Source organism: Ochlerotatus camptorhynchus, unplaced genomic scaffold (assembly GCF_037179485.1).
Source record: "Ochlerotatus camptorhynchus isolate MF236.1 unplaced genomic scaffold, CSIRO-AGI_Acam_v1.1 ptg000794l, whole genome shotgun sequence".
Classification (NCBI taxonomy): Eukaryota; Metazoa; Arthropoda; class Insecta; order Diptera; family Culicidae; genus Ochlerotatus; species Ochlerotatus camptorhynchus.
In genome coordinates this window covers 248,182-274,165 of record NW_027041259.1, presented here as the reverse complement: position 1 = coordinate 274,165, position 25,984 = coordinate 248,182, and positions in this window count along the sequence as shown.

Below are 25,984 nucleotides of genomic sequence, written 5' to 3'. Positions count from 1 at the left end.
TCCGGGCCTACTGCACATTTGCTGTGCTGCGGTTTGTCGTTAGTCGATATCTTATGATTTGAAGTTGCCCAGATTTCAATGAGTTTTCCCGTCAACTTCCCCTTTCCGCCGAGCCCTTTCGTGTTTTTAACGAGTGACCGGAGATGTTTCCCCATACGCTTTTGCACGTGGTCGATACACTCTTTCTTTTGCACGATCAAATCTTCGTATGGCTGGCTGTCAATAATACCTTTAAAGGTCTTGCTGTCGCCGTCCTCGATGTATTTGCTGTATTTCGTTCCGTGTAGACTTTCGGACCGCTGGAACATCTCGATTACAGCATCCACCTCAATTTTTCCCGATGACCCTTGGTGATTTCGTTCGCACTTGTCATGATGAGTTTCCTTCCATTCTTCGTACTCTGCGGTCCCCTCCTTCTTCTCCCAGATCTCACAGGATTTGCAAATTTTGGATGATTTTCCCCGTGTGCCAGCCGATGAGAGACGTCGCGCCCAGCAAAGAAGAAAAGCCCCTTCTCTTCCACGTGCCGTCTCCGGAAACCGTCAGACCGCTCGTCTCGCCGTTCTTCTTCGATAACTCCTTCTCCTTAGCGGCTGCATTCTTCATAGACATTTGACGTACGGAAGATGTGGCGATGGAAATCGTTTTGATGAGTTTCGTGTAGAATGATTTGAAAACTGGACTCGGCAAACACATGAAGGCGCAAAACTTTGATATGCCATTCAATCCGACACCAAGAATCCGCATAGCCAGTACTATACGGGCACGAATTTATATATCGTGGTTAACACTTGGAGCAACAAACAGCGAGTTTGAACCCCAACCCACGAACACTGGTTTCCTGGAATTTTAAATCCGAACCGCACTGCTTACAGACAACCAACTCCGATAGTGCAGAAAACACCGACAGGAATTCGTTCACGTGGTACTGTCCTTTCGACATCCGAAGTTTTTTCGCTGACGCCGAAACATCCTCGCTGTCACCTTCGATCTGGAACCTATTCCGCAGTTTCCGTTTCCCCTTATCTCGTATCCGGTAACTGCTGTTTTTATCGCCTTTTTTCGTTGCGTACACTTTTTTGTTCGGGCTCATGATTCACGTGTTTCCTACAGTGACGCACCCTAAACTAAACGTCATGCGATGAGATAGGTATACGTGAACATCGATTGTGCGACAGTGGCGCCATCTACAATGTACGAACACCCGATTTGGGCATCACCGGACCGCTGGCTACGTCGGTAACGGCGGTAAAACAGAAAAATTCCGAGCGCGCTCAAATGCTCTCTCAGCGCACCAGTACATGTTTTAGGAAATCGCTTCGTAAAGCGGTAAGGAATATTCTGGCGGACTTTGAGTCTTTTTTTAAATTAAAGTATACATCCCAAAGAACATTTTAAGCCAAAAAAAAAAATGCATTTTTTTTTTTTGAAAGATCAAAGTGAACTCCCCCCTTAAACGACATCCCTTTATCCAAGTAATAGCAGAAACAGATTAAAATAAAACTAACATTTAAATAGGATTTAATAATATCATAAGGACAATGCTTTCCAATGTTTATAATTTTCTATCAAATTTTACATACGTCCTGTTGAGAAGTTATGCTTGAAATGTTCTGTTTGGTTTTACTGACCAAGAACCACCACATTTGCACGCATTTTCCCCGCGCACTCGCACTTTAGTATCATTCCTGATCACACTATCATTGGAACATTATTTTTGTCCACACAAGTCCGAACCGTAAACACTATGTCCGTTATCTGTCAAACACTAAGATTTTTGTGCATAGCAAAGCTTGGTGAAACGATCTATAGGGCTGATTTTTTGACGTGGGATTACGTCTTTCGGTAACTTATTGGGGGTGCAACTTAAAAAAAAAACCAAAATCGACCGTATTACGAAAAGTGGTCAAGTTTTGATCACATACAACTTTGTCAATAGCGGATGGATTTTAATTCTAAACGATTGGAAATTTTTCTACAAGTCTGATAAAATGAACACTTTATTAATTTTCAATTGGTCACTATTGAAAATTACACAAATGCCCAACTGTTGCAAAGGTTATCAAAATTATCACCAATTGCCTGCCTCCGGCCACCGAAGAAGGAGGAAGAAGCTTTACCGCTACTGATCGGAATCCATCTTCGTGAGTCGCTGTGGTCCATCTATGCCAAGCGCGTCATCCTCGTTCCAAACAACATTCAGCTCGTCAGCCTCATCCGTGTTAAACACCCTACCCGAGCAAAGTCTGAGATCAAATGGAAATCAAAATTTGATTTTGTGATTTCGCTGATAATGATTACGCAGGTTGCTGTCGTTTTGGTCGTTTTAACGGTTAAAATATCAAAATTGAGAGCAAAAAAATCTTCCTGTGACATCACATTGAAAACTATTTCTGCTATCAGTGAGAGCAAACTGAAACCTAAATTTAATATAAATTTTTCTTGTTGATAACAAAACAAGTAGGGAAATTTACGTATTCTCGGCAACCTAAGCAGCGACCTTCTTTCTATAGCCTTTTTCTCTAAGGAACGCACACATATGCAGTATTGGTTTGTTTACAATCTTTTGCTGCCAGCTGCTTTAACAATTTCAGTCGAAAGAATTGTCAAAAACTGTTTTGAAACGCTTTTACAAAGCTCCAATCTTCTCTAGTGAGAGCGAGTATTGTCGGCAACCAGTTTTTCTTCGGCAACCGTTCCATTTGAACTGCATGTAAATCTGCTGTTCTATTATTGGCAACTCGAAATCAGCTACAATTTGTAGTGTGTGTGTTTCATTTCAAGAAAACCTTGCTAGATTGCTTTTTCTCAGTGGTAAAAATATAGTCAAATTGAAGCTGAAAGCATAAAGAATCGTTTGCATGCATTCAGCGAAGTGTTTTCGTAAGAAAATCCAGTGAAAATAATGTTTCAATTTGGGTTGCCGAAAATAGTCTGGCATGCCGAAGCCGTCATTTCCCCTATTCAATTTGATGTTATGCTAAGGCAATGAAAACAAACCGGCAACAACATATTTTTGAAGAGCAAATGTACCACAAAATGAAAACAAAATTTGGTATCAAATTTGTGAATTGCGAAACTGAAATCAAATTATGATTTCAGTTTGATGTTGATATCAAAACTTGATTTCAATTTGTTGTCATTTTGATGCTGTACTTTGCTCGGGTAATAGCTCAGCATTTTTGGACATTCTTCAAGGTCATCAATCTGATGTCAGTTCCCATATGTTCTAACATACCATGTATTTTTAAGGTAACATTGGGGATGAAATTAAAAAAAAAAAGACGCACGCGGCATGAAAATGGTCTGATTTTGATCCAGAGATGATGGATTTTAATTCTTATTACGCTAATCGATAGGAAATTTTAATACGCATGTGTGTGTGAATTTAAAATCTAACTCACACTGACTGGCAGTGGCATTATGGATAGAATCCTCCTGTAACCATCTTTAATATAAATAATTGCAAGAAGCTTAAATCCGGGAGTTAAAAGGTGACAGCTCTATCGCAACTCCAAAAGCCCATTTCAAGAACGCAAGCATTCCGAAGCTATTTACGTATACGATAAGGCCCGCTCCAATATATTTCCAAGTTCCAGTTTATTAATAATGCACTGGAACTTTCAATCAAGCTGTACTGCTTGATTGACGTGTATTTGATGAGTTGGAAATGTTTGTAGAACGAAACTCACCAAATCTGGCCAAGTGAACCCAACAAGCCTGATGTGTAAGAGGGGAAGTTGCAATTGTAGACGGTTCGCTTCATGGGGTAATCCGTTTTGTGGTAGAGCTTGCACGGAATGTCCCAAATGTAGTCTTGAAACAGCTCTTGGACGGAAATGCACCGAAACCCATTACACTGGGTTTTTAAATTTGTAATCATGACAAGGACTTTCCGTCACTTCCAGGATCATCTAAAACCCCAGATGTCCGAGTTTTTCGGCCAGAAATCAACTGAAAAATCAGCAAGAACATGCCCCCATGTTCACGTTTTCTGGTATTGTGGATAGCTTCTTCAGTATATTAAATATCTCGGACTCAACGAGGAGCATTATTAATTTAGTGCTGCCAATGGTGAAAACTCTTTTGAAGCAACTAGCTTCTAGGTGGTCCTTCATTGCATCGGTCATATCCTTTGATGGAAAACTCTCCGAATGAGGTCGGGGATATGATATCTGTTCTTCAGTGGAACTGGAGAAGTCTTATACCAAAACTTGACGCATTAAAATTTTTAGTTCACAACTCACTCTCTGATGCATTTGCCCTTTGTGAAACATGGCTCTCTTCAGAGAACGATCTTGCTTTCCACGATTTCAACATAATTCGCCTTGACCGCGCAAATTCGTATGGAGGGGTGCTTCTCGGGATCAACAAGCTCCATTACTTTTACAGAATCGATCTGCCTTCGGTGACAGGCAGTTGCATGTCAGGTAAATAAGTGTTCGAGGTAAATGCCTCAGTATTGCCTCAGTATATCTTCCTCCGAGAACTGCGATTTCTCGTCAAAGTTTCTCGGATATCTGCACGGTTATGCCGGAACCACGGATGATCTTGGGAGATTTTAACTCTCACGGTACAGGCTGGGGGCAACTGTACGACGACAACCGCACAACCTTGATATAGGACATGTGCGACATCTTCAAAATTACAATTTTGACAGCGGGGGAGCATCACGAGTAGCCAAACCTCCAGCAAAAGTATGCAGATTAGACCTCTCACTTTGTTAGAGTTCACTTTCGCTGGATTACTCGTGGAATGTTATCCAAGATCGCTACGGTAGTGATCATTTGCCAATCAAATTTATATTACCAATTATATTACTCGCTCGGTTGACATCGCGGTTGACCGCCGTTCTTGATGCCAGTCAATCGGTTGAAATACTTCCTCCACTGGAAGAGTACTCCTTTCTCGCGCGTCTCTTCATTGATTATGCGCTACGAGTACAGACGAAACGTGTTCCGGGTGTTTCGGATCGCAAGCGACCTCCCACTCCGTGGTGGGATACGGATTGCACCGACGCGAACAGCGAGAAGTCTGCCGCTTTTAAACGCTTCCGAAAACACGGTAAGGTCAGGGATTTCGACTGGTACACCGACTTCGTGAAAAAATGTAAGGGCTTGAATAAAGTCAAATTCAAATAACGCGGCTACTGGCGTCGGTTCATCGATGGTTGTCGCGAGAGACTTCCATGAGACATAGAATCAAGTTCAACTTGCTTAAAAATCTCACATGAAGAGACGCTTGTTGAACTTATTCAATCAATTTCTGGAGCACAATATTGTTCCGGATGACTGGAGGCAAGCAAGAGTTATTGCCATTCGAAAACCCGGTAAACCCGCGTCGGATTATAATTCGTACCGTCCCATCGCGATGCTGTCCTGTGTACGGAAATTGTAGAAGAAAATGATTCTTTTTCGTCTAGACAAATGGGTCGAGTGGAATGGTTTACTTTTAGATACGCAATTTGAATTTCGGAGAGGCAAAGGAACGAGCGACTGAAATTCAACTGGCCTATGCGCAAAAACAGCAAATGGGTCAGTTTTCTTGGACATTAAGGGGGCTTTTGATTCAGTTTGTATCGATGTCCTTTCGGATAAACTTCACGATAGTGGGCTTTCACCAATTATGAACAACTATTTGAGCAACTTGTTCTCATGGAAACTCGACAACTTCACGAATTAGTTACATGGGTCTCCCACACGGCTCATGTTTAAGTCCCCTCCTTTATAATTTTTATGTAAAAGACATTGTTGGTTGCCTTGATGAAAATTGCTCGCTAAGGTAGCTTGCAGATGATGGCGTTGTTTCCGTCACCGGACCAAGTGCACCGGACCTGCAAGGACCATTGCAAGATACGTTAAACATTTTGTCTACTAGGCTATGAAGCTAGGTATCGAATTCTCTCCGGAGAAAACTGAGTTGATTGTTTTGTCTAGGAAGCATCATCCTGGACAGTAAAAGCTTCAACTAAAGGGTGGAATAATCACTTCAATAAAAAATGAGATTTTTTTCAGTGATATAGCTACTCAAAAAAATTTTTTAAACGAATTCAGTATTTTTTTATTAAAAACATAATGTTTATCCTTCAAAAAAAACGTCAATGAATTTTGGAGAAGGGGCCCTGGTCAGCCGTGTGACGCAATTTAGTTGCCATGCTCTCACAAGAGCGCTGGACGGCACTGAAATCATTCTAATTTTTTATCCAAAAGTACGTGGGGAAAACATATTGCGTATGTTAAACAAAAATGCCAACAAAAAATCAATTTTCTTCGTACAATTACCGGAACTTGGTGGGGAGCACACCCGAAAGATCTGATCAGGTTGTATCGAACAATCATCTTGTCGGTTCTAGAGTACGGTAGCTTCTGCTTTCAATGCGCGGAAAAACACTTATCCTGAAGCTGCAACGGGTTCAATGCCGTTGCCTCCAAATCGCGCTTGGCTGTATGCACTCGACGCATACGATGAGCCTCGAAGTACTCGCGGGTGTTCTCTCACTAACAGATCGTTTCGCGGAACTGTCTTTCCGGTTTCTTATCCGTTGTGAAGTAATAAACCCATTGGTAATAGAAAACTTGGAGAAGCTGCTCGACAGAAATCCTCAAACAAGATTCATGAGTCTCTATTACGAGTATATGACGCTGGAGATTGACCCTTCTTCGTACAATGCCAATCGTGTTCGCCTCCAAATTTTTATAGTTCCTCTGTAAATTTTGATCTGACCATGTTGCAAGAAATTTGTGGAATATCAGATCACCGTTGGTGGATGGTTCTTCGCTTAATTTTTGCCAATACCACCATGTCAGTAACAATAGGAGTTTTTTTTTCACATATGGGTCAACTATAAATGCTAGGAGATAACCGTGGATGCACGTGGGCGATGCTGCCCACTGATTCACCCAAACCTTTTTTGGCCCTTCATTGGTCAGGTTGAGTACAATTAGAGGTTATAAAATGTGATCAAGTCGAACAGCGAGGACAGTCTACCTACAGTTGTCTTGTTACAATGAGTGGTAATTCCATATCATATCATATCATCAGATGGGTCAACTATAAACGCTTCCACTGGATTTGGAGTATTCAACGAATTTAATAGCACCTCAAATCAACTGCAAAACCCTGTTCCGTATAAGCTGCGGAACTAGCAGACATATTCTACGCAGTAGAGCAAATTGCCTCACTACCCTCTGATCATTATTTCATTTTACGGATAGCCTTAGCTCGTTGGAGGCTATTCGTTCAATGAGGCCGATGAAGCACTCCTCGTTTTTTTTTTACCGAAATTCGAGCCAAATTAAGTACTTTATCTAACTGCTCCTATTTCATAAATTTAGTCTGGAAAGCAATATTTTTGATCGACAAATCGCCTTTGCGAAATTTTTCTCAATTACTCGTCAGCAAGTCCTCAACAACTGGCAACAAAGATTGAATGAGAGTGATCTGGGAAGCCTGCTGCATTCTATCCTACACAGCAAAAAAATAATTTTGATATCACATCAAAGTGGATGCACTACAATCATGTCGAAAATTTCATGTAATTTTTATGACCACATAAATAAACAAATGCAGTAAAAGCAGCGTAATGTCAGTTCATGCATTGTATTAATGATAATTTTGTCCTTTTTAGCAAGTAATATTACACCATATTTTCGACATGATTGTAGTGCATCCACTTTGACGTGATATCAAAATTATTTTTTTGCTGTGTAGCACAGGTATCGAACATGCCGTGGTTAAAAGGGTTGGACATGAGCCGTGACTTTATACGGATCATGTCGAGGCTCATGTAATGCACCTTCCATTGTGTTGCTGGATCCAGGTTATCCGCATCCCGAGGAAAACAACCTATGCATCCCGTTAGAGACATCTTGGCGAGCCGAGATCTCGACTATTGGAATTTAAGTTATGTGTTTTTAAAACGGATAGATCTGAGGATTTAGTAGTTAGTGTGTTCTCCCAAGTTGTTAGCTGCTCATCGGTATACCCCCATGTCTGTCTTTTTCATCAGTATGTCGCTTAGTTCGAGATCAAGAGCATATTTCTCTCCAAACCTTGTGTTCTCAATCCCTACCCTGGCATCCATTTGTTACAAATCGTTACCCCTAACCTCGAGATAGCCACGAGTAATCGGCCCCCGCTTTACTAACGCTAGATTTAAGTAATTTTGTAATCCGAACAATGGATATCGGCTCCGCAAAAACGCATTATAAAAAAAAAAACAAAAAGATTTTTGTGTCCGGGATTTTTCGTGTTCAACGTTTACCATATATTCCCATTTTTAGATAAATATATTCAAACCCCAAAATAGGTCTATATATCTGTGCCTTTTTTCTAATCGCACTTCTTTGACGTGCTACGTACAAACACATATTTTTTTTCCCACCGAAGTATATTAAAATATGTTTCAATCAATGTTTTTTCTCAAAAGTAAAGACTCATTTGTTATTGATGGATCAGACTGCCCAAAGCAATTTCATGGAGATTTTTGACAATTTAGACAGGTGTAAACATATTTTTTTTAGCAGCTAAATCATCACAGCACTTAGTTAGCAGCGGGAGAGCAATTATCCATTGGTGTTCAGTTATCAAACAAGTTGATTTCCACAAATCCGTCATTTGTATTTAGATTCATTTCCCTACAAAGTACAAACCCGCGCCTATCGTTTAGTTATGCCGCCCTGTGAATCAAGTTCCCCAGTTCTGTCCAAGTCCAGCTAGGTATAGAAGATTTATCGTCTGCGAGTGTGATGGATGGTTTACCGCTTCGCTTGTGGCGCTAGTTTATGTGCAAATGGGTGACGGCCGTACCGGTCAGAGGATGCGCAAGAAGCCGTTATCTTATCAAATGTTCGATATTTCAATGCTGATTTATTGTTGACAGATAGCCAACCGTCATGTGGCAGCAGCCGGAAGCTGAACGTACAAATTTCAGAGGATATGACGAAGACGAATCTCACGAATCAGACATTCTGAAAATCTTACCAGTCCGACCGATGCCAAAGCACATGGATGGGAATTCCGGTAGTGAAGAAGTTGTGAACGGCTCTTTCACAGCATGATAAAAACGAATCGAATCTTGTTCTACGCTGTTGAAGGTCATGGTCAGCGTAAATAAGCAAAAAATGTGACCCAGCTGTGTAACTAACGGAAATGACTGAGTACCGACCAACTGTAAATTAGTTATAATATAATAATACATATTAAAAAAAAGTAGCATTGGCTGGTGGATGGATTATTTTGATGAATCAATACATCAATTATAGTTAGGATATGTAAGTATAATTCAACATCATACGTGATGACTAGTGCGTATACACAATAATTACACATACATTAGGGTGGGCAAAAAAGCACTTTGTCTGAAAACCTTTAGATTTACTGGTAAATTTGTCATGGCTGATAATATATTTCCAAAACATCGAAGTTTACTGCAACATATTTCTATTTTTACCCATTCCACATAATCTGAGAGGGTATAGTATAAGAGAGGAGCGAATTAAAAACAAACTGCCTTGGCAACCTATGTCTAGGTGATTTCTAGCAACACTGTCAATGCAATTAAGATAGGAGCTGCTTGATTGGCTCTACCTTTGACAGTTCATTTGGCTCAAAACCAGCCTGTCCGCTCTTCTCTTATGCTAGACCCTCTCTAGTCCAAACTATATGAGAAGTATACGCAACGGCCTGCTAAAAGCTCAATTTTTTTTTCATGGCATCATTATTATTTCCAATTCTCAGGAATGACGATTTTTTTTTTTTGTGCAATGACATACAATAATCAAAAATGGGAATCAAAACCTTCAATCAAATTTAGAACTAAGGCATAGGAAATTTTATGACGACCACTTTTGCCCGAGAGAGTGTACGCCTATGTGTGTTCGTTGTTAAGTTTTTCATGCTTTTCAGCCTTAATTTTTGCTATTACCATTAAAATATTCATATACTCGCAATGTCACGCTACATAAACGTTAAAATAATATGATTAATTTGAAAACGTAATCGAGTGAATTATTCAAAATAGAGCTTTTCTGGTGGTAGTTTTTTTTTTGTGCTTTTAAACTTCAGTATTAAGACTTAACCCGTTCAGGAGTCCAGCTTATCCAATTAGATGCCTCGTTACGAAAAAACCTAATCATGCTCAGCACCCACTAGTTTTATCAATAACATAAAAGTATGCCAACAATGGCATAGATGGGTGATCTAAATTAAAATACACTGCACACTACGAAAAAGTAAATTTCGGTTTTCTGAGACCGACACATGCAAGCGGCCCTTTTGACATAAGAATCAGTTGAAAGAAACGAGAAAATCAATCCAATTAAACGTTCATCGACTTGCTTACGTTGCTAAACAGTTCCCCGCGGACTAGAAATTCTGAGATCCATTTTAATTAGCTTTATAGGGGTTTTGTAGATAGATATAAAATGTTCCATGACTTGCATTGTATATGACCGTCATAAAGCTGTAGGTAATGGTTGCAGCTGCAATAAAACCTTTGCATATAGACAAGAAGCTCTAGATTCTTTACTTGGGTTAGGCAAGGTGCAAAAATAACGTAGCATTTTAGGGTGACCAACCATATAGACAAATGCGGGGAGGAGGACCAAAGTTGGTGCTTAAACAAATGCAATCAAACTTTTTTTACGCGTTTGTTTACCTTTCATGAAGCGCCAACTTTAGTCCCCACCCCCTTGTAGTGTATTTTTCTTCATGGCTGGTTACTAGAGTGTTTCAGCGTTATGTGGAAAAAAAAGTCATAGTATGGAATTTCAAAAGCTACCCCCTGGAATGGTAATTTGGGGGATCAGAAACACAAAATATGAAGTCGTTTGGTTCACGTTAACCCCTTGCTCAAAGGGCTTGAAGTTTGTATGGGGAAAATCGACAAAATGTATGGAGGAACGAGCCACTTTCACATTAGCCGCTTTAGGTGGCGATGTAGTTGGTCGATTTTCTTTGTGTACTAAATGTAGAACCTGCCAGTCAATCGTGTCGAAAATATGGTGTAATTACTTAACAAAAAGGACAAAATTATCAATAATGCAGTGCATGAACTTTTTTTTTTTTTTTTTTTTTTTTAATTCTTTATTTAAGAGATTTTTAGCCTTAGGCTAGTTCATCTCTAAAGTGCATGAACTGACATTACGCTGCTTTTACAGCATTTGAAGTGCATTCTGTGTTTTTTTTTGCTGTGTAGGCATACGATTTCTCATCAAAAAATCTCTCTTTTGATGTATAAATATCCCATCATATCCAGCGGCATTTTAAGATATTGAATTAAATGCCTTTTATGAAAACAAAATCCCATTGTGCAACGGTTTGCCATGCACACCGGATACTTTGACAATAATGATTATAGTCAGGACTCAGGCTCGATAAGCAGGTGAATGGCCTGTTAAGGGTCTGTTGTATCTGATGTACTTATCCTCGAGAAAAAAAGTGGTGCCTCGTTTGACGAATTCCGGTAGTGGGTGAGGCCTACTTTGTTCAAATACTCAATCATCTTGCGATGTGTCATGGTCAGCTTTTTGGACCAGAAGTTATAGACTCTGTCAGGACCTGGAGCTGCTCAATTTCTCTGGTATCGCTTCGCGGACATCTACTTCTTTGACGCCGGCGGCTTGCATTTCCTTAATTCTATTAAAGGTTTTCTCTTCTCACTTAGCTACACTCTTAGACAAATTCATATAAATGTAGGTGCTCTGAGACTGACATATACGAGCGCCAATTATGACATACAATTCAGTTTTTTTCCTTGATTTGTTTTCCGTCGATCTTGTTTTCCGTGCTGAGCACCAATGCTACCGACGCCAGGCCAGGGAGACAGCTCCCACATCTGAACGCTACCTATTGACCTATCAACTCATGAACCGGGGACCAACGGCTTTACTTCCCTTGACAGGCGTTATCAGATATGTTATACCTCAGAACATCCCGGCGACATAAGCAGAAAGACAAGAGCAGATGATAGCATCAAAAATATGGCTGCCAGTCAGGCCCCTACAAGTACCCATTGCCCTAAGAGGAAGAGAAGACAACTGTCTTATTTCTGTCTGTGACGTGTTCTTCTTCTCTCGCGGAAACGACAGTGCAAAAACTTTTTCACTGTTGGCGACGCAGTCGACTGTCAAAATACAAGAAAATAGATGTCAAAATTCTCGCGTTTCTATACGTTCGCCCGACCTATCAGGCGCTGGTTAGCTTTCGACAGAAAATTGGTTCATAAAAGTCCCCCTATTACCTCCTGGCAACCCCATATCAATCCTATACGTTTGACAGTAGGCAACATCCCGGGCCTTATTTAAATACGGCCCGCCTGACGTATACATGGTATAAAGAGACGGAAAATCACGTCATAAGCAGAAAAACAAGAACAGATGATAGCATCAAAAACCTGGCCGCCAGTCAGGCCCCTGTTCATCACATTTCGGTCCAACCTAATCTATCCCAACTCGTGTCAAACCAGTGTCAAATGCACTAAAAATGCATCATTGTTGAGCTTACCTTGACATTTTGAAAAGTACAAGTAAAAAGACATTTCAGTTTAAAGTCTTTAAATAAGTGAACATCTAGTGAAATGTAACATTCATATTAAATACTGCATCACCAAGAAAAGTTTTAAGTAAACATTTTAATGTATCGCAGAAATTTAATGAATTTTTCAAACAGGTGTAGGTTTTGGGTTGGAAAATGTCTCGGCTTTCCTGGGCATAGAGTATGATTGTATTGCCACTCAATATACTAATTCAAAAATGGTACTTTTTTAGAAAGCTCTCAAGTAACAACTGTGTTTAAAGAATACTAAGTTGAGCGCCGCCGTAAAGGTCCAGTGGGAATAAGCCAAAGAAGCTGTCCATTTGGTAACAATAGAATGATTTGTGTTTTATATGCAGAATTCACACAGGTTGATTGTGTTTTCAAATATTCATTAACGTCAATTCAACTTTTTACAAATCGTCCATAATGTGCTCTATTTATTGTTGCGACGGATTTATACCGCATTAATTGAAGAAAAATTCTTCGATTTCCATGGTGATGATATATGCAAATTATCATAATCTGAGATCATTTCTTCCGACAAAAGCACAATATAGCCGAATGTTGTTCATCCCATAGATATATGTAGTGTCGATCGGTTCAAAGAAACATCAACAAACCAAATAAGCGAAAATTATTTAACATTAATTAGATTCCAGATATGCTGAACTGATCGCTCTAGCAGGTATTTTTTTGCAACTGTTCCTTTAGTCCTATTCTGACTTCGATACCCATCCACGATGCCAATGATATATTGAATCGAACTGAATCTTCCAAAGGAGAACATCATGTGACATTGATAAAACGGGTTTGGCAAAAGTTTTTTTTTGTCTTGCTGCTTTACTTCTCGTCTGTTTCTCCTTTTAAGTCACTTTTGGCTTGGCAGAGCAGAGAAAAGACCGTGCAAAGCTGTGGCGTGAAAGTAAACGGTGGTGGCCAGTCAAGGAGTTTCTGAGCTCTTTTCGAGCGTAGACACATTTAACAAAAATGAAGTTTTTAATGCTACACCAGAAAATCCTGCCAAACCAATAATTTATGATTTTTTTTTACAGTGCATCAAAAGGCGTGCGTACCACGCGGGAGTACACCTTTTTATCATGCTACTCCGTGTCGTAACAATGACTACTATATATAGTTATTGGCGTTGATCTTCGGCTTTTGGAACCTGTGCATTTTTGATAAGGGGAAATATAGTTTGGCCCATTTGGCTCAGCTTATCTTAAGTAACGGAAGCTTTTATTTATGAATTTCAGATGATTTTTAATGAACTCTATTCTCTTGACGATTGGTGAAGTGAAAAGTCATCTCGGAGAAGTGCTGCGATAATTTAGATAAACAACACTTTGGGTGATATTAGAAATCATAATACCGGATTTGTGGCGCTTAGAAATAGTGAGAGACAGATTGCCTAAGGCGCCACAAAAGGAAGAGATTTTGTAGTTCAAGATTTGCATCACCGTGGCCGTCGTAAAGCCGTTTGATGGGTGTGCTTTTTTTATTGGTTCCGTGATCGATCAATGCGCTTCGCTAGTGAGGGACACCGGTAATCAAGTTAAAGGTAACACAGAGCTCCAGCTCATTAGATATTCTATTAGTGCGCGCTTCGATCAGAATCAATGTTTTGTCTTGCGCTTCGTTGAGGTATAACTTATAAAAAGTGATTTGAGGAGTAGCAATTTTCGACACCGTAGTTCCTCTAATTCAAGCTCGTAAATCATTCAATCATGACATTAGTTTTATGGTTTGTTTAACATATGCATCATTATTGTAAAACTAGCAGTATTATGGACGTGATTAGTCTATACAAATCAAATAAAAAAATTTGATAGTTAGTCACATGTTAAGCTTCCATAGGTTGTTTTAAATCGATGAGGCGCAAACAATCTTTTTTTTTTTCTTAGCGCAGCAAAAGCAAGATTTTGACCCGTTAGGACACGAGAATAAAACGCATCAGCGAATTGATAAATATAATAAATGCAATGTGATTAATTGTCACTTCCTCTGGCAAACTTTTAGATGGTGACAACTTTGCATTTTCGTACCGAAAGACTATTATGGCACTTTGAATCATTGGAGGTCATTCGTGACTATTTAATCCATGGATGAGTTTTGAACTCATGATTTTTAGCGTAAGAGATATGGGTCATCATGAATTTGGTAAAAAAAAATCAATCAAAATGTTTCAAAAATATTATTTTAAATTTAACGTAGAGTCAACTATGTCTTCTTCCACTTTATCCTTCAACAGGATGTAAGTAATGAAGGTCATCAAGTATAAAATCTGTGAATCATTTCCATACCCCAGAATCTGCAAAAATAGATCAGCCCTCTGAATTTTAAAACTATTTTGCTACGATAATATATCTGGCCCAGATTAAGTTCAATGAGTGAAAATAAAATATTAGTTTTATAAAATGCATTCTCTTCTTAACAGTTCCTTAGCAAGAAAATTTACGAGAGTTACGATTCTTACGACAGTAAGAATTACTTTTGAAAATTTTGGAATCACTTACTAAAAGAATCGTTCAAAACCGATCGGAATCACTTCGAAAAGCACTGAATCACTTCATAAAAAATCGGATTCACTTCTAAAAGAACTCAATCATTCCAGTTATGTTATGAATCACTTCAGAAATGTTCGGAAATGCTTCGGAAGTACTGAACCACTTCATAGAAATTTGGAAGCAGTTATAAAAGAACTGAATCACTAAGAATTTTTTCGGAAAAATATTGAATCACTACAGAAAAGTTCTAAATCACTTCGGAAAGTGCTAAATTACTTTTGAAAAATTCGAAATTACTTCAGAAAGTACTGATTCACTTCAGAAATGTTCTTAATCACTTCAGAAAGTACTGAATCACTTCAGAAAGTACTGAATCACTTAAGAAAGTTTTTGAATCGCTTAGGAACATACTAGATCACTTTAGAAATATTCAAAGTTACTAAGGAAAGTACTAAATCACTTCGGAAATGTTCTGAATCGCTTAGAAAAGTACTAAATCCTTTATAAACATTCTAAATCATTTATAAAAGAACTTCGGAATTACGAAAATATTGAATTACAGTTGAAATTCAGTTATAGGGCCACCACCTCGGCCCAACTAACGAATTTGATTCTTTAGTTGGGTCAACTTACAGAAGGCTATAATTTATTTGGGGGGGGGGGGGGTTTGTACGCATCCTTTGTTGTGGTTGAAAAGATTTCACAGAAACGGATTCAATCACAGCGGATTGTAACAATTTGCTATAAGCTGAGTGGAACAGCAAATCCCATTATGTGCACAATTTTTGTTTTTGTTTTCTTCAAGAATTCAAATGAAACACAAATGTTTCGAATAAATACCAAATTTTTGCATTCATTACGCTTGATGCGTAGTCCAAAACACATATGCTCACCCCCTGCAAGAGCTTATGTTTGATTGTCAAATCCGATTTGACATGAAAATTTGACATCCATTTGCTTTTTAATTGGGTCATGGTCCAGCCAACGGAGGCCCACCTAAAAAGCAAACCAAGTATTAAAAGCCCAACCAGCGAATTTCGACTGTACTTCCGAAAAGTTCTAAATCACTTCAGAAACTGCTGAATTACTTTAAAAAAAAATTGGAATCCCTTCAGAAACTACTGAAGTATTTCAGAAATCTTCGGAATAATTTTGAAAAGTATTGATCCACTTAAAAAAAGATTGGAGTCACTTTGAAAAGTACTGAACTAATTCAGAAAAAAATCAAAACCACTTCGGAAAGCATGAATTCTTTAAAAAAAATCGGAATCACTTCGTAAAGTACTGAATCACTTCAGAAAAGTTCAAAATCACTTCAGAAACTAATGAATCACTTTAGAAACGATCGGAAAGACTTCAAAAAGTACTGAAGCACTTCACCAATAATCTAAATCACTTCTGAATTTACTGAATCATTTCATGGCTTTTCTGGGGTTAATTGCATGGAAATTCAATGTAGAATTCAAGCAAATTTAATTAGAATTACCAAATTAGAAAAAGAATCGATAGGGAATTCTTGGGAGAATCATAAATCATTCGAAGAAAATCTATGAATGAATTCCATGATTTTTGATAGTAGTGTTCTGCGTTTCAAGGGAATTTCAAAGACATTCTTATATATATATTTTAGAGGATTTTTGATAAGAGCTCTACGAAGTGAAATTATTCTCGTTGGATATGTGTCTTCCTTGTTATACTCCAGACCGTGCTCACTTCACCAATCGCAGTTTCTCAATTGAATATGTTCTGACCATGAACATGCAATTCATGGGATTCCCGATCAACTTAGACCTATTATTAACCCACGTATTTTTACTGAAAAGTACCAACACCTCAATTGCGTGAAAAGATATTTTACAGTTGGGTTCCGTCTCAATGGATCCAGTATGTAGTCGATTTATGTGTTTCTGCAAATGTCTAGTATAAGAATTTAATTCCATTATCTTTTGTCTTCCTTTATTAGTTTTTGTTTGTCTTGTCCCCCATCTCGATGAGTCTTATCGTCGCCCACTCCAGACGAATCTAGAACCGCACTACCGTTCATACTGGTGATATCACTCTGATTAGACAACGAAACCTCACCCCCAAGCTCCCCCTGATCCTATCCTTCAACAATACACACCACTAACCTCGGGTAAGCCACTAGTATTCGGTCTTACTCCTACCAGACATAGACATCAGTGAATTCTGTTGAAAAAAAATGCACAATGAAATAAATCCGTAAAGTTAACGCGATTGAGTCTTCCAAATAAACAAACTAGATAAAAACAAATTGAACTTACTCTAAAGAAAATTCATAATATCATTCCAAAGAAATGCGATAAGGAGTTATATACGAATTTTAAATGTGTGTATTCCGCATCTGGGTACATATCGCATATTGGGCTATACTTTCTATCCGGAGGAAGATGTGACCAGAGATTTTTTCGTCTCAGAAAAATCCTAACGACATCGAGCTGGGATTAAACCCAGATAGCAGTCACACTTACCACTAAACCGCTGGCACCGTCATTCATTTTGTTCATTGAGTAAGAGGTATTAATGCCCCTAAAATAAACATCATTTTTAATAAATTCGAATTTGTGAACGTCAGAAATGAAGATGTCATCAACACAGCAAAAAATAAATTTTAATATTACATTCAAGATGCACTTCAATCATGTCGAAAATCTAATGTAAAAATTTTGGCCAAAAAAAAATAAACAAATGCATGTCTTTTTTGGCAAGTAATATTACACCATATTTTTGACAGGATTGAAGTGCATTCACTTTGATGTGATATCAAAATTAATTTGTTGCTGTGAATATAAAAACAAAGATTTAGCAATTATCTTGTAATTTTGTTTATTGATTTCCATAGTCTGTGTAAGATGCATACTGTAACAAATTCTGTCACATTGTTAATAAGCCAATTTTTTTCCTCTTGTCTTTACCTTGAAATTTCGTTCACAATATGCTGAAAATCAACATGGACATAAGTTTTACCATTACTTCCGGCTATTATGTTTGTTTTTGTTCGCATTTGTATTGTTTGATATTTTCCATTGTTATTGTTAGTGGAATATAGTCGGTTTACTTTTTGCTTTCGCTAAACGTGGATGTGAGTGTAGCATTGTAGGTTTTTTTTTTCAAATATATATTTGCTGTGTTACATTTTCGTTTACTCTTGCTTATAAAATATTCTCTTCATACTTTTACCGTTCTTTTTACTTTTGTTCAATAATTTATTCTACAAAATACATATGTCGTATGTATAAATATATAGTAGATATGTATTTGTTCTCCTAGTCTCTTAAATGTGTTTGGGTACAAACATTGTTTCTTGTCATTTTATTTTGTTAGTCTATATATCTTCAACTCGATGTGACGTACACAGAAGTGCAAACTAAAGGGCCATTTTTATATTTGTTTGTCTAAAATCTTCTATTACATATGTATGGCTGTGCCTATAGTCAATCATCAGATTCTTTTATTGCCTGTTGCGCGCTTCGCATTTTAGTATCCGACGGTTGACACATTTCAGCCGGAAGTGCACATGCTCGTATTTGTATTTCAATTCTTTTGTCCCCCTGTCAATTATGATCAATTTTCGAGAAAATGGAAAGAACTCCATTCACAAGTTGGTCTAGTTTTTTTGTCGAAAACTGATTCATCATTTAAGTGAAAAAATAGAGAATCGAATACATTTTTACTCTGTTGGGGAGCGTCACTTTACGTTGTTGCGTAGCACTGAAATGTTGCAACAAGCGTCGCGTCAACTCCCGTGAAACTTTTCCGTCGAGCGAAAGGAGGCATTTCGCACCGAACTCTGGTATGTTTCTATACTGAATTGATTGATGCATTAGTTGCTGCGATTGAGCTTTTTCACTGAAACGCTTCGAGTTGGGTAAGCGTTTCAGAAATGTACCAATCACTTCTAATACACATGCTGTCCATTCACAACTAAAGCGTGTCATGTGCATTTATGCAATTGCACGTTTACTCACAGCAGTTGAGTGAGTTCTGCAGGGTAAGCGTTTGAAGGATATTTTAAATTTTAAATTTTAAACGAAGCACTGTGCTCGGTAAGTCTACGAGATAAACGATTAGGTATTTTCTTTCTTTCTGTTGGCTTAAAAACTAGTGGTAGGTATGTGGCGTTTGTGGGGAAGTGAACTCTTATTAAAAAAACCTATAAACTTATTTATATTCCATAACAAATAGAACATTCCCCGTCCCTAGATCACTCGACTGCTGCAATAAGCGTGCCTCAGTTACAGTAACAATTTGATTGAACACATATTACTCCGCACTTCACGTGTATCATGGTTTCTACCTTGGGTTCCAAATAGAAAAGAAAAACGTAATAATTTCGACTTCCGACGAATTGAGCATAGAATCCAAAGCAAAAAACACTCTAATGTCTCCACGCACGCCATTTCTTTCTCTCATTAAAACATTTTCGACCAAATAAACGAAACACATAAATTGGAGATTTGGCATTTTCTTAACTTGCATTCGTAACTAATTCGATACATTCCTAGATTGTTAAACTTGCATTTCTTTTAAACCTTTACATTAGCCGCTCGTACAATGATTTCCATAAGTCACTAGTCTCTAAATGGATAGCCTATAAGGTGTTTGTAAAAGTTTTCATAAGCATCATTGTTATGTGTTATTTTATTTCCTAACATTTGAAATAATGTTGTTTTAATAATCTAGTGTTTTCCTTGTTTTCTTTTTCAACATTTTATGCATTTCCAATTTACCGAGAATAAAGCACATTAACAGGCTTATTGATCTATGTACGGTTGTCCTTTAAAACCATTTTTGTAGCTTACTTATACGATATTCATTACAATCTACGATTCCATGTAGCATACTCGCCATGACAGATGCAAACATCCTCTCTACATTGTAACCACAGTGAAAGTGTTTTGTGAATTTTCTACTGCTTGTGTAACTTTCCTAGCTTAATGATGAAGATTACGCTTTCAAATTCGATACCACTGTTGGCGTGCCTGGTTTAACAATGTTTGATGATTACACAGTGTTCTGTTCAGTATGTAGAGAGCTAAAATGACACATTTTGTCCTTTTTTTTTTTGGTTTTGTTTACAATCTACTTGACTCTTCATAATGCATCACAATCACCCCTTTTTTCTCAATTCACTGTTTTACTCATTTTCCAACAATAACCTATTTTGCAGTTGCATTCTATTAGTAGTCCATTATGTCAATAAAGAGTTTTCTATAAAGCGCCATACTGTTATCGTCATACAAAATATCTTCTCTAAAAGTATGTGAGTGTGAGATTCATTATTTGCTATTTATTGTTACGGTGACTTACTATTCTATTACATAGAATTGACATAAGTTTGCTGTAATTCTCTAACCGTTGAATTTGTTGCCTTGAGTAGCTGATATGCAGTGAAATTTGGTTAGTACTATTAATTTCTTTGTTTCGACCAGTTTAGCTTTTGGATGATTAATTTGTTTTGATTGTTCGATTCACTCTACCCAAAAATCCCTGCACTCCTCCATGCTCTATTTTGCGACTCAAAATGTTCATGTTACTGTAACTAATCAGCAGGGTGTTTTTGTTTTAAAATATATATGTTCAAAGATGCCTGCGATTCGTTAAGTTGGAACAGATAAAATTTAAGTTTAGTTATGTTTTCTTTATTAGGGAGGTTTTCAGCCTGAGGCTGGCAGATAAAATGTTATTTGTACCGGAAAATGGGGAAAGTGGATCACACCACCGTTCAGTTTTATGAAATTCAATATTGAACCCATCTAGTATTTTATAAATTGTCCGAAAATAATTTTTCTGGCAATCAATGCATTCTACCGTTCTACATGCAAACATTTATGAAATTGCTGCACTTTTTAAGGAATGGTTCATGGAATGTCTCAACTTAACGTGTTCACTGGAACTAACCTCGTCGCCATCAAGAAGTCATACATATTTCGTTTGTTGTTGCAATGTTTTCGAAATTCATAACACTTCCCTGTGAATAGAAGCTTGTGAAATCAATATCAAGCATGATATATTGTTCCAATATCACGCGTGACATTGAGAGCGTATTAGACGGGAAAAATATAATAAGATTGATTATTTTGCCAACACTGAATTGAACTATCCGTAGCTACTTTGATCCATCGTGATGTTCTCCGAGCTTCCGTGAAGTTCTCTCATGCCTTCTATAGTTCTTGGTACGGTTCTGAAATAAATGGTACTGTCCTGAAAACCTATTAACTTTGCTGGAGTGCTCGGCACTTCTGTGAAGTTTCTGACATATGACTGTTAAATTCTCTGGAGTTCTCTGAACATTCCATAAATTCCCTAAACTTCTTAAGGGTTCTTGAAATTTTCAAGAAGTTAATGGATCTGTCTGTAACTAATCGGAACGTACCCCTACAGATCTGTACTTTCCTTAAATTTTCGGAACTTTCCTTAAATCATTGCATGTACCCTTAAACTCTTTAGGTTTCATCAATTTTTTGAAGATTTCTTGACTTCCATAAAAATCTCTTTATATCTAAAAAAACCGCGATGAAGTTGATGAAGGTTCTCTGAAGTTCCCAAAATAATCCAAAAGGATTTGGAACTTTTCTTATGTTCCCTCAGTGTATTAATGAGATAGTGACATCATTTCATTTCTCAGAATTTCTTTAAATTTCGTACAATTTTTGTGAAGTAAATTCTCACTATTCTCCTCATGGTTCTCGGAACTGCCCTCAAATAAATGAAACTGTCCTAAAGATCTATAGACTTCCCTGAAGATCTGTGGACCTCCGTGATTTTTTTTTTCATCTTCTGTGAAGCTACCGAAGTTCATTAAATTTCCCTGAAGTTCTTTGGACTATCTTGAATTTTTTGGAACCTTTTGTAGGTTCCCGCTATTTTCTTGTAAGTAATAGAACTATCTTACTGAAGATCTAGGAACTTCCCTGAAACCCTCGTTATTTTCCTGATATTCATGGAATTACCGTGAAGTTTTCAGAATTGCCCCCATGTTCACTGAAAAGTTTATGCAGTTTTTATGAATTTAATGGAACTGTCCTGAAGTTTGTTGGACTTCATTGAGGAGAGCTTCCTTGAAATCTTTGAAACTGTCGTGAAGCTATCGGAACTTACCCTTAACACTCTTTAAACCTAAGTAGCTGGTACAGAAGGTTGTACCACGTAGGGTAGATCACTACGGTGATACCCGGAATTTCTTACTGCGAGTCCGGTGACTTGTTACCACCGTCGCTGGGCCGGTTCTGACAAAGTCCAAAAACAATTCCTTTTATATGCGCTTCGCAAATTGGATTGGACCGCATTTCATCTTCCATCATATGAAGCACGGTGCATGCTCATCAACTTACAAACACTCAAAGAACGCCGCGAATTTGCAATGCTTTTCTTCATCAATGACATTATTTCACATCGCATAGAATCATTAGAAATACTTTCACAATTAAACTTCTACACACCCTGTCGGTATCTAAGAACACGAAAATTATTCTCAGAAAAATCACACAGAAAAAATTACGCAAAAAATGACCCCTTCAATCGAATGATGCGACAGTATTATCTACACTGTGAAGTCATTAGCATCACTATGTCAAAAAAAGGAATTAAAGCCCAACTAAAATATAATAGAAATAATGCATAGTATGTAAGTAAAACATTGTAACCATTATATGTAGTCTACTTTGCTTGACAAAATATATAAATAAAAGATCCAGACTTGCCATCCCAGCTAACCGCCAAGGACGCTGCTTCGGCAGCAAGTGTGACTAAGTAAAGAAGAAAAGGAAACGTTGGCGCAGACCGTGCTGACGTGAAGAAAACTGCTCAGCCCATACAGTGCTTTGGAACAGTACCACCGAACAGCATGAGGAGGACAAAGCTAAGTAGTTGAAAGACGTCTAAAATTGATTCCTTCTAGTTGTTTTGTTAGTATACCATATAGCAATAAGGCTGGCAGGTAAGTCGCATCTTACAGAGCAAATAAAATCCAAAATCCGATCTTCCCAATAATACAATCGCAAAACTCTAATCCCCATCACCGGTCCACAATAACACAACCGAGAAAGCTCGATCAAAAGAGCAAGTAACAAAAATAAATAAAAACACTACGAACAACCCGAATGCGACCGTGTCGGTACTTTACTCAATTCGTACCCACCACACCACTCGTGCGCCGGTTTCAGCGAAAATTGCTCATATAGATGACACATATATCTAGAGAGTTGGAAGGAACCATTAGGGAACCTGAGAGAAGCGATTGAATCTAAGGACTGGTTCCGTGTGTAGACGGCAGGCTCTTTTCCCCACCCTTAACGTTGTTGGGGCGTTCTTGTGTTCGATATTATTAACATCACCGGAATATTTAATTCAGCATTTATAGTCTATCTGATTCTTGTGATCGGTTGTATTCAGTTCTTAAGTTGTCCCTCGTTTTCAATGCAGCAGACGAACCCTTTACATATAATGTATTGAAGCCGTAGACAAAACAGGAAGACTTGGATATTGTCGAAAAAATAGTTTTTTTTTGTTGTCGCATAATATGGCATGGATAAGTGCCTCCTCAATTCCTTCTCTTTTTTCTTTCGTGTCAATCTGCAGAAAAATCAAATTCATTTCGTGCATTCACATCAATTGAATCCCTACCCAAGTAACACACATCTCCCACAAAAAGTAGCAGCAACTTGATTGTGACTAAAATAAGTCAATTGGAAATTACCTCGACTGCTCTGTGACAACTGTGTTACTAGGGTACTCTAATACATTCTCGTTATTCTAATGCTTTACAAAGGCTCTACATGTCATATACTAAAGAACATCAACAAGTCATGGCTGTTTAGCAGGGTGGAATGCAACATATTTAACAAACAACTAATGTAAATAAAATTCTCTTTAAATACGTTTTTTCTTCTTCATCCGATTAAATAAATAACTCATATCAGAAATATACTTCCTTTTGCATTCCCATAGTCCTTGATCATTGTAAAATTTGAACCATTTGACCTGTAATTGAATTGTTATATTTCTTCTTGATTGGCCTTTTAATACGCAATACCTTCCACGCTTTAACCGTTCAACCACTCGAAAAACAAATGGTACCAAAACAAAAACAACTAAGCTCAATCACTACCGATGGCCATGTGTAGACAATGTCATTTATATAAGGTTCCGGGCCAACAGGCTTATTGGTGTTAGTGAAATGTGAAAATGTTTATTGGGGATCGTATTTCAAGAGCAAATTTTTATTATGTCGAAAGTAAATTTTTCTTATGTCGCACCGATCCGAGAAACATAAAGGTTTGTTTTAATGACCGGAAAGTTATTCCTATTTCCAATATTAATCACATATAAGCTCATAGTGATAGCAATGTTCAACATATTAAGCAGGGTTTTAATCATACAAAGCAGATCACTAGCTTTCATGCTAAAAAAAATCTGGTTTTTTGAGTCAGTTTGAGTGAGTTATTATACGTCGTTTGGTGGCCTCCTAATGTTACTTAAGTCAAAGTGTATTTACAAGGATATTCGGGAGAATTATCAATCATGTCTCCTTACGTCCAGTGCGATTTATTCACTTTAATAATGAGAAAGCGAATCGACGAACGTACACTTTTCACGGGTTTGTCTGCGCTGTTACTTAAGAGAAACGGCATCTCCATAGAAATCGGGTTACTCGGTCTGCATGTGACTGATCGGAAAAGCAATTTGACTGATAGGGCAGAGCGCTACTTCGTCGTAATCGTCCATTTCCGTTCTATCGAGCAGAAAACATCAATATAATCAATGATTTCACCATGCACAAATCAGATATACATTTGTACCGATGCGTTAGTTCACAAGCTACAACACAAAGCCTATTAGAGCGTATTGTGTGCATATTTACACTCTTTGTTCTCAAAACAAAAAAATTACTTCTAGAAAACATGCTTTTTCTACCTTCATCCGTAGGACGAAGAAGATCCAATGGCGTTTCAATGCGTTTGGACGGAATTGAAACTCGTAGGACGAATTTGGTATCAAGAAGCAGTGTTAGATTTTCCACATTCATCAAATTCAACTTACTATTTGAAAGGGGAATAAATTTAGAAGTCATATTTGATAGAAACATTTCATTTATTGTTAAAACTCGTTCAAGAAAGAGGGGTAAAGCATGGGTTGTCCTTAGTAGTACGGAAATTAGATCAAAAACCCTAAATAAATTTAAAAATGGGATGTAATCCTATGCTCGGACAGTATATAGTGTAATAGCAGGAGCATCGATTGACACTGATAGCTCGACTTTGTTTACCTTTGTTACTTTCGCCGTAATGAATATTTGCTCTTTATTGCATTGCAATGTTTATTTATCTGTTTACACGAAACAGCTGTTGGCAGTGACGTAAATCTCACTGTTCGCAGTATGAATTGTTATGTTAGAGTGGCGTCGGCACTTGATTGCTCAGCAATGTTTACAATAATTTTTTTTTTGCACCAGCAAGCTGCCTGTTGACCCGGACCTTATATAAACGTCATTGATGTGTAGATACCTATATGTCATGTATTTTTTGTTTGTCTCAAAAGCGTTCTGATTAAGATCCTACCAACAGAACGAAACACCATTCTCACGTACATTGAGTTTGTTTGCTTCTCTGTCGTCGTTCTACTTTGTATTATCAGACCAGCTGACCATCTAGATACATGCACTAGATTACTAATATACGATATTAAATACTATTAACTTTGCTGTTATCGTGTTGTTCATACCTCATTGAAAATATGGATTTATCAAAACATGCGCTCAAAGATGGTAAAGTGTGTGTACCGAATAATTGTTTCGTTCCTTGGTTATTTTCTTTTGGTTGTATACAACGTGCCTACAAAAGGTGTTTCATTTGTTTTAACATGCTAGATAAATCAATAGAAAACTGCTATCAAGTGAGAAGGCTCGGCTTGTTCTACTTTTTTAC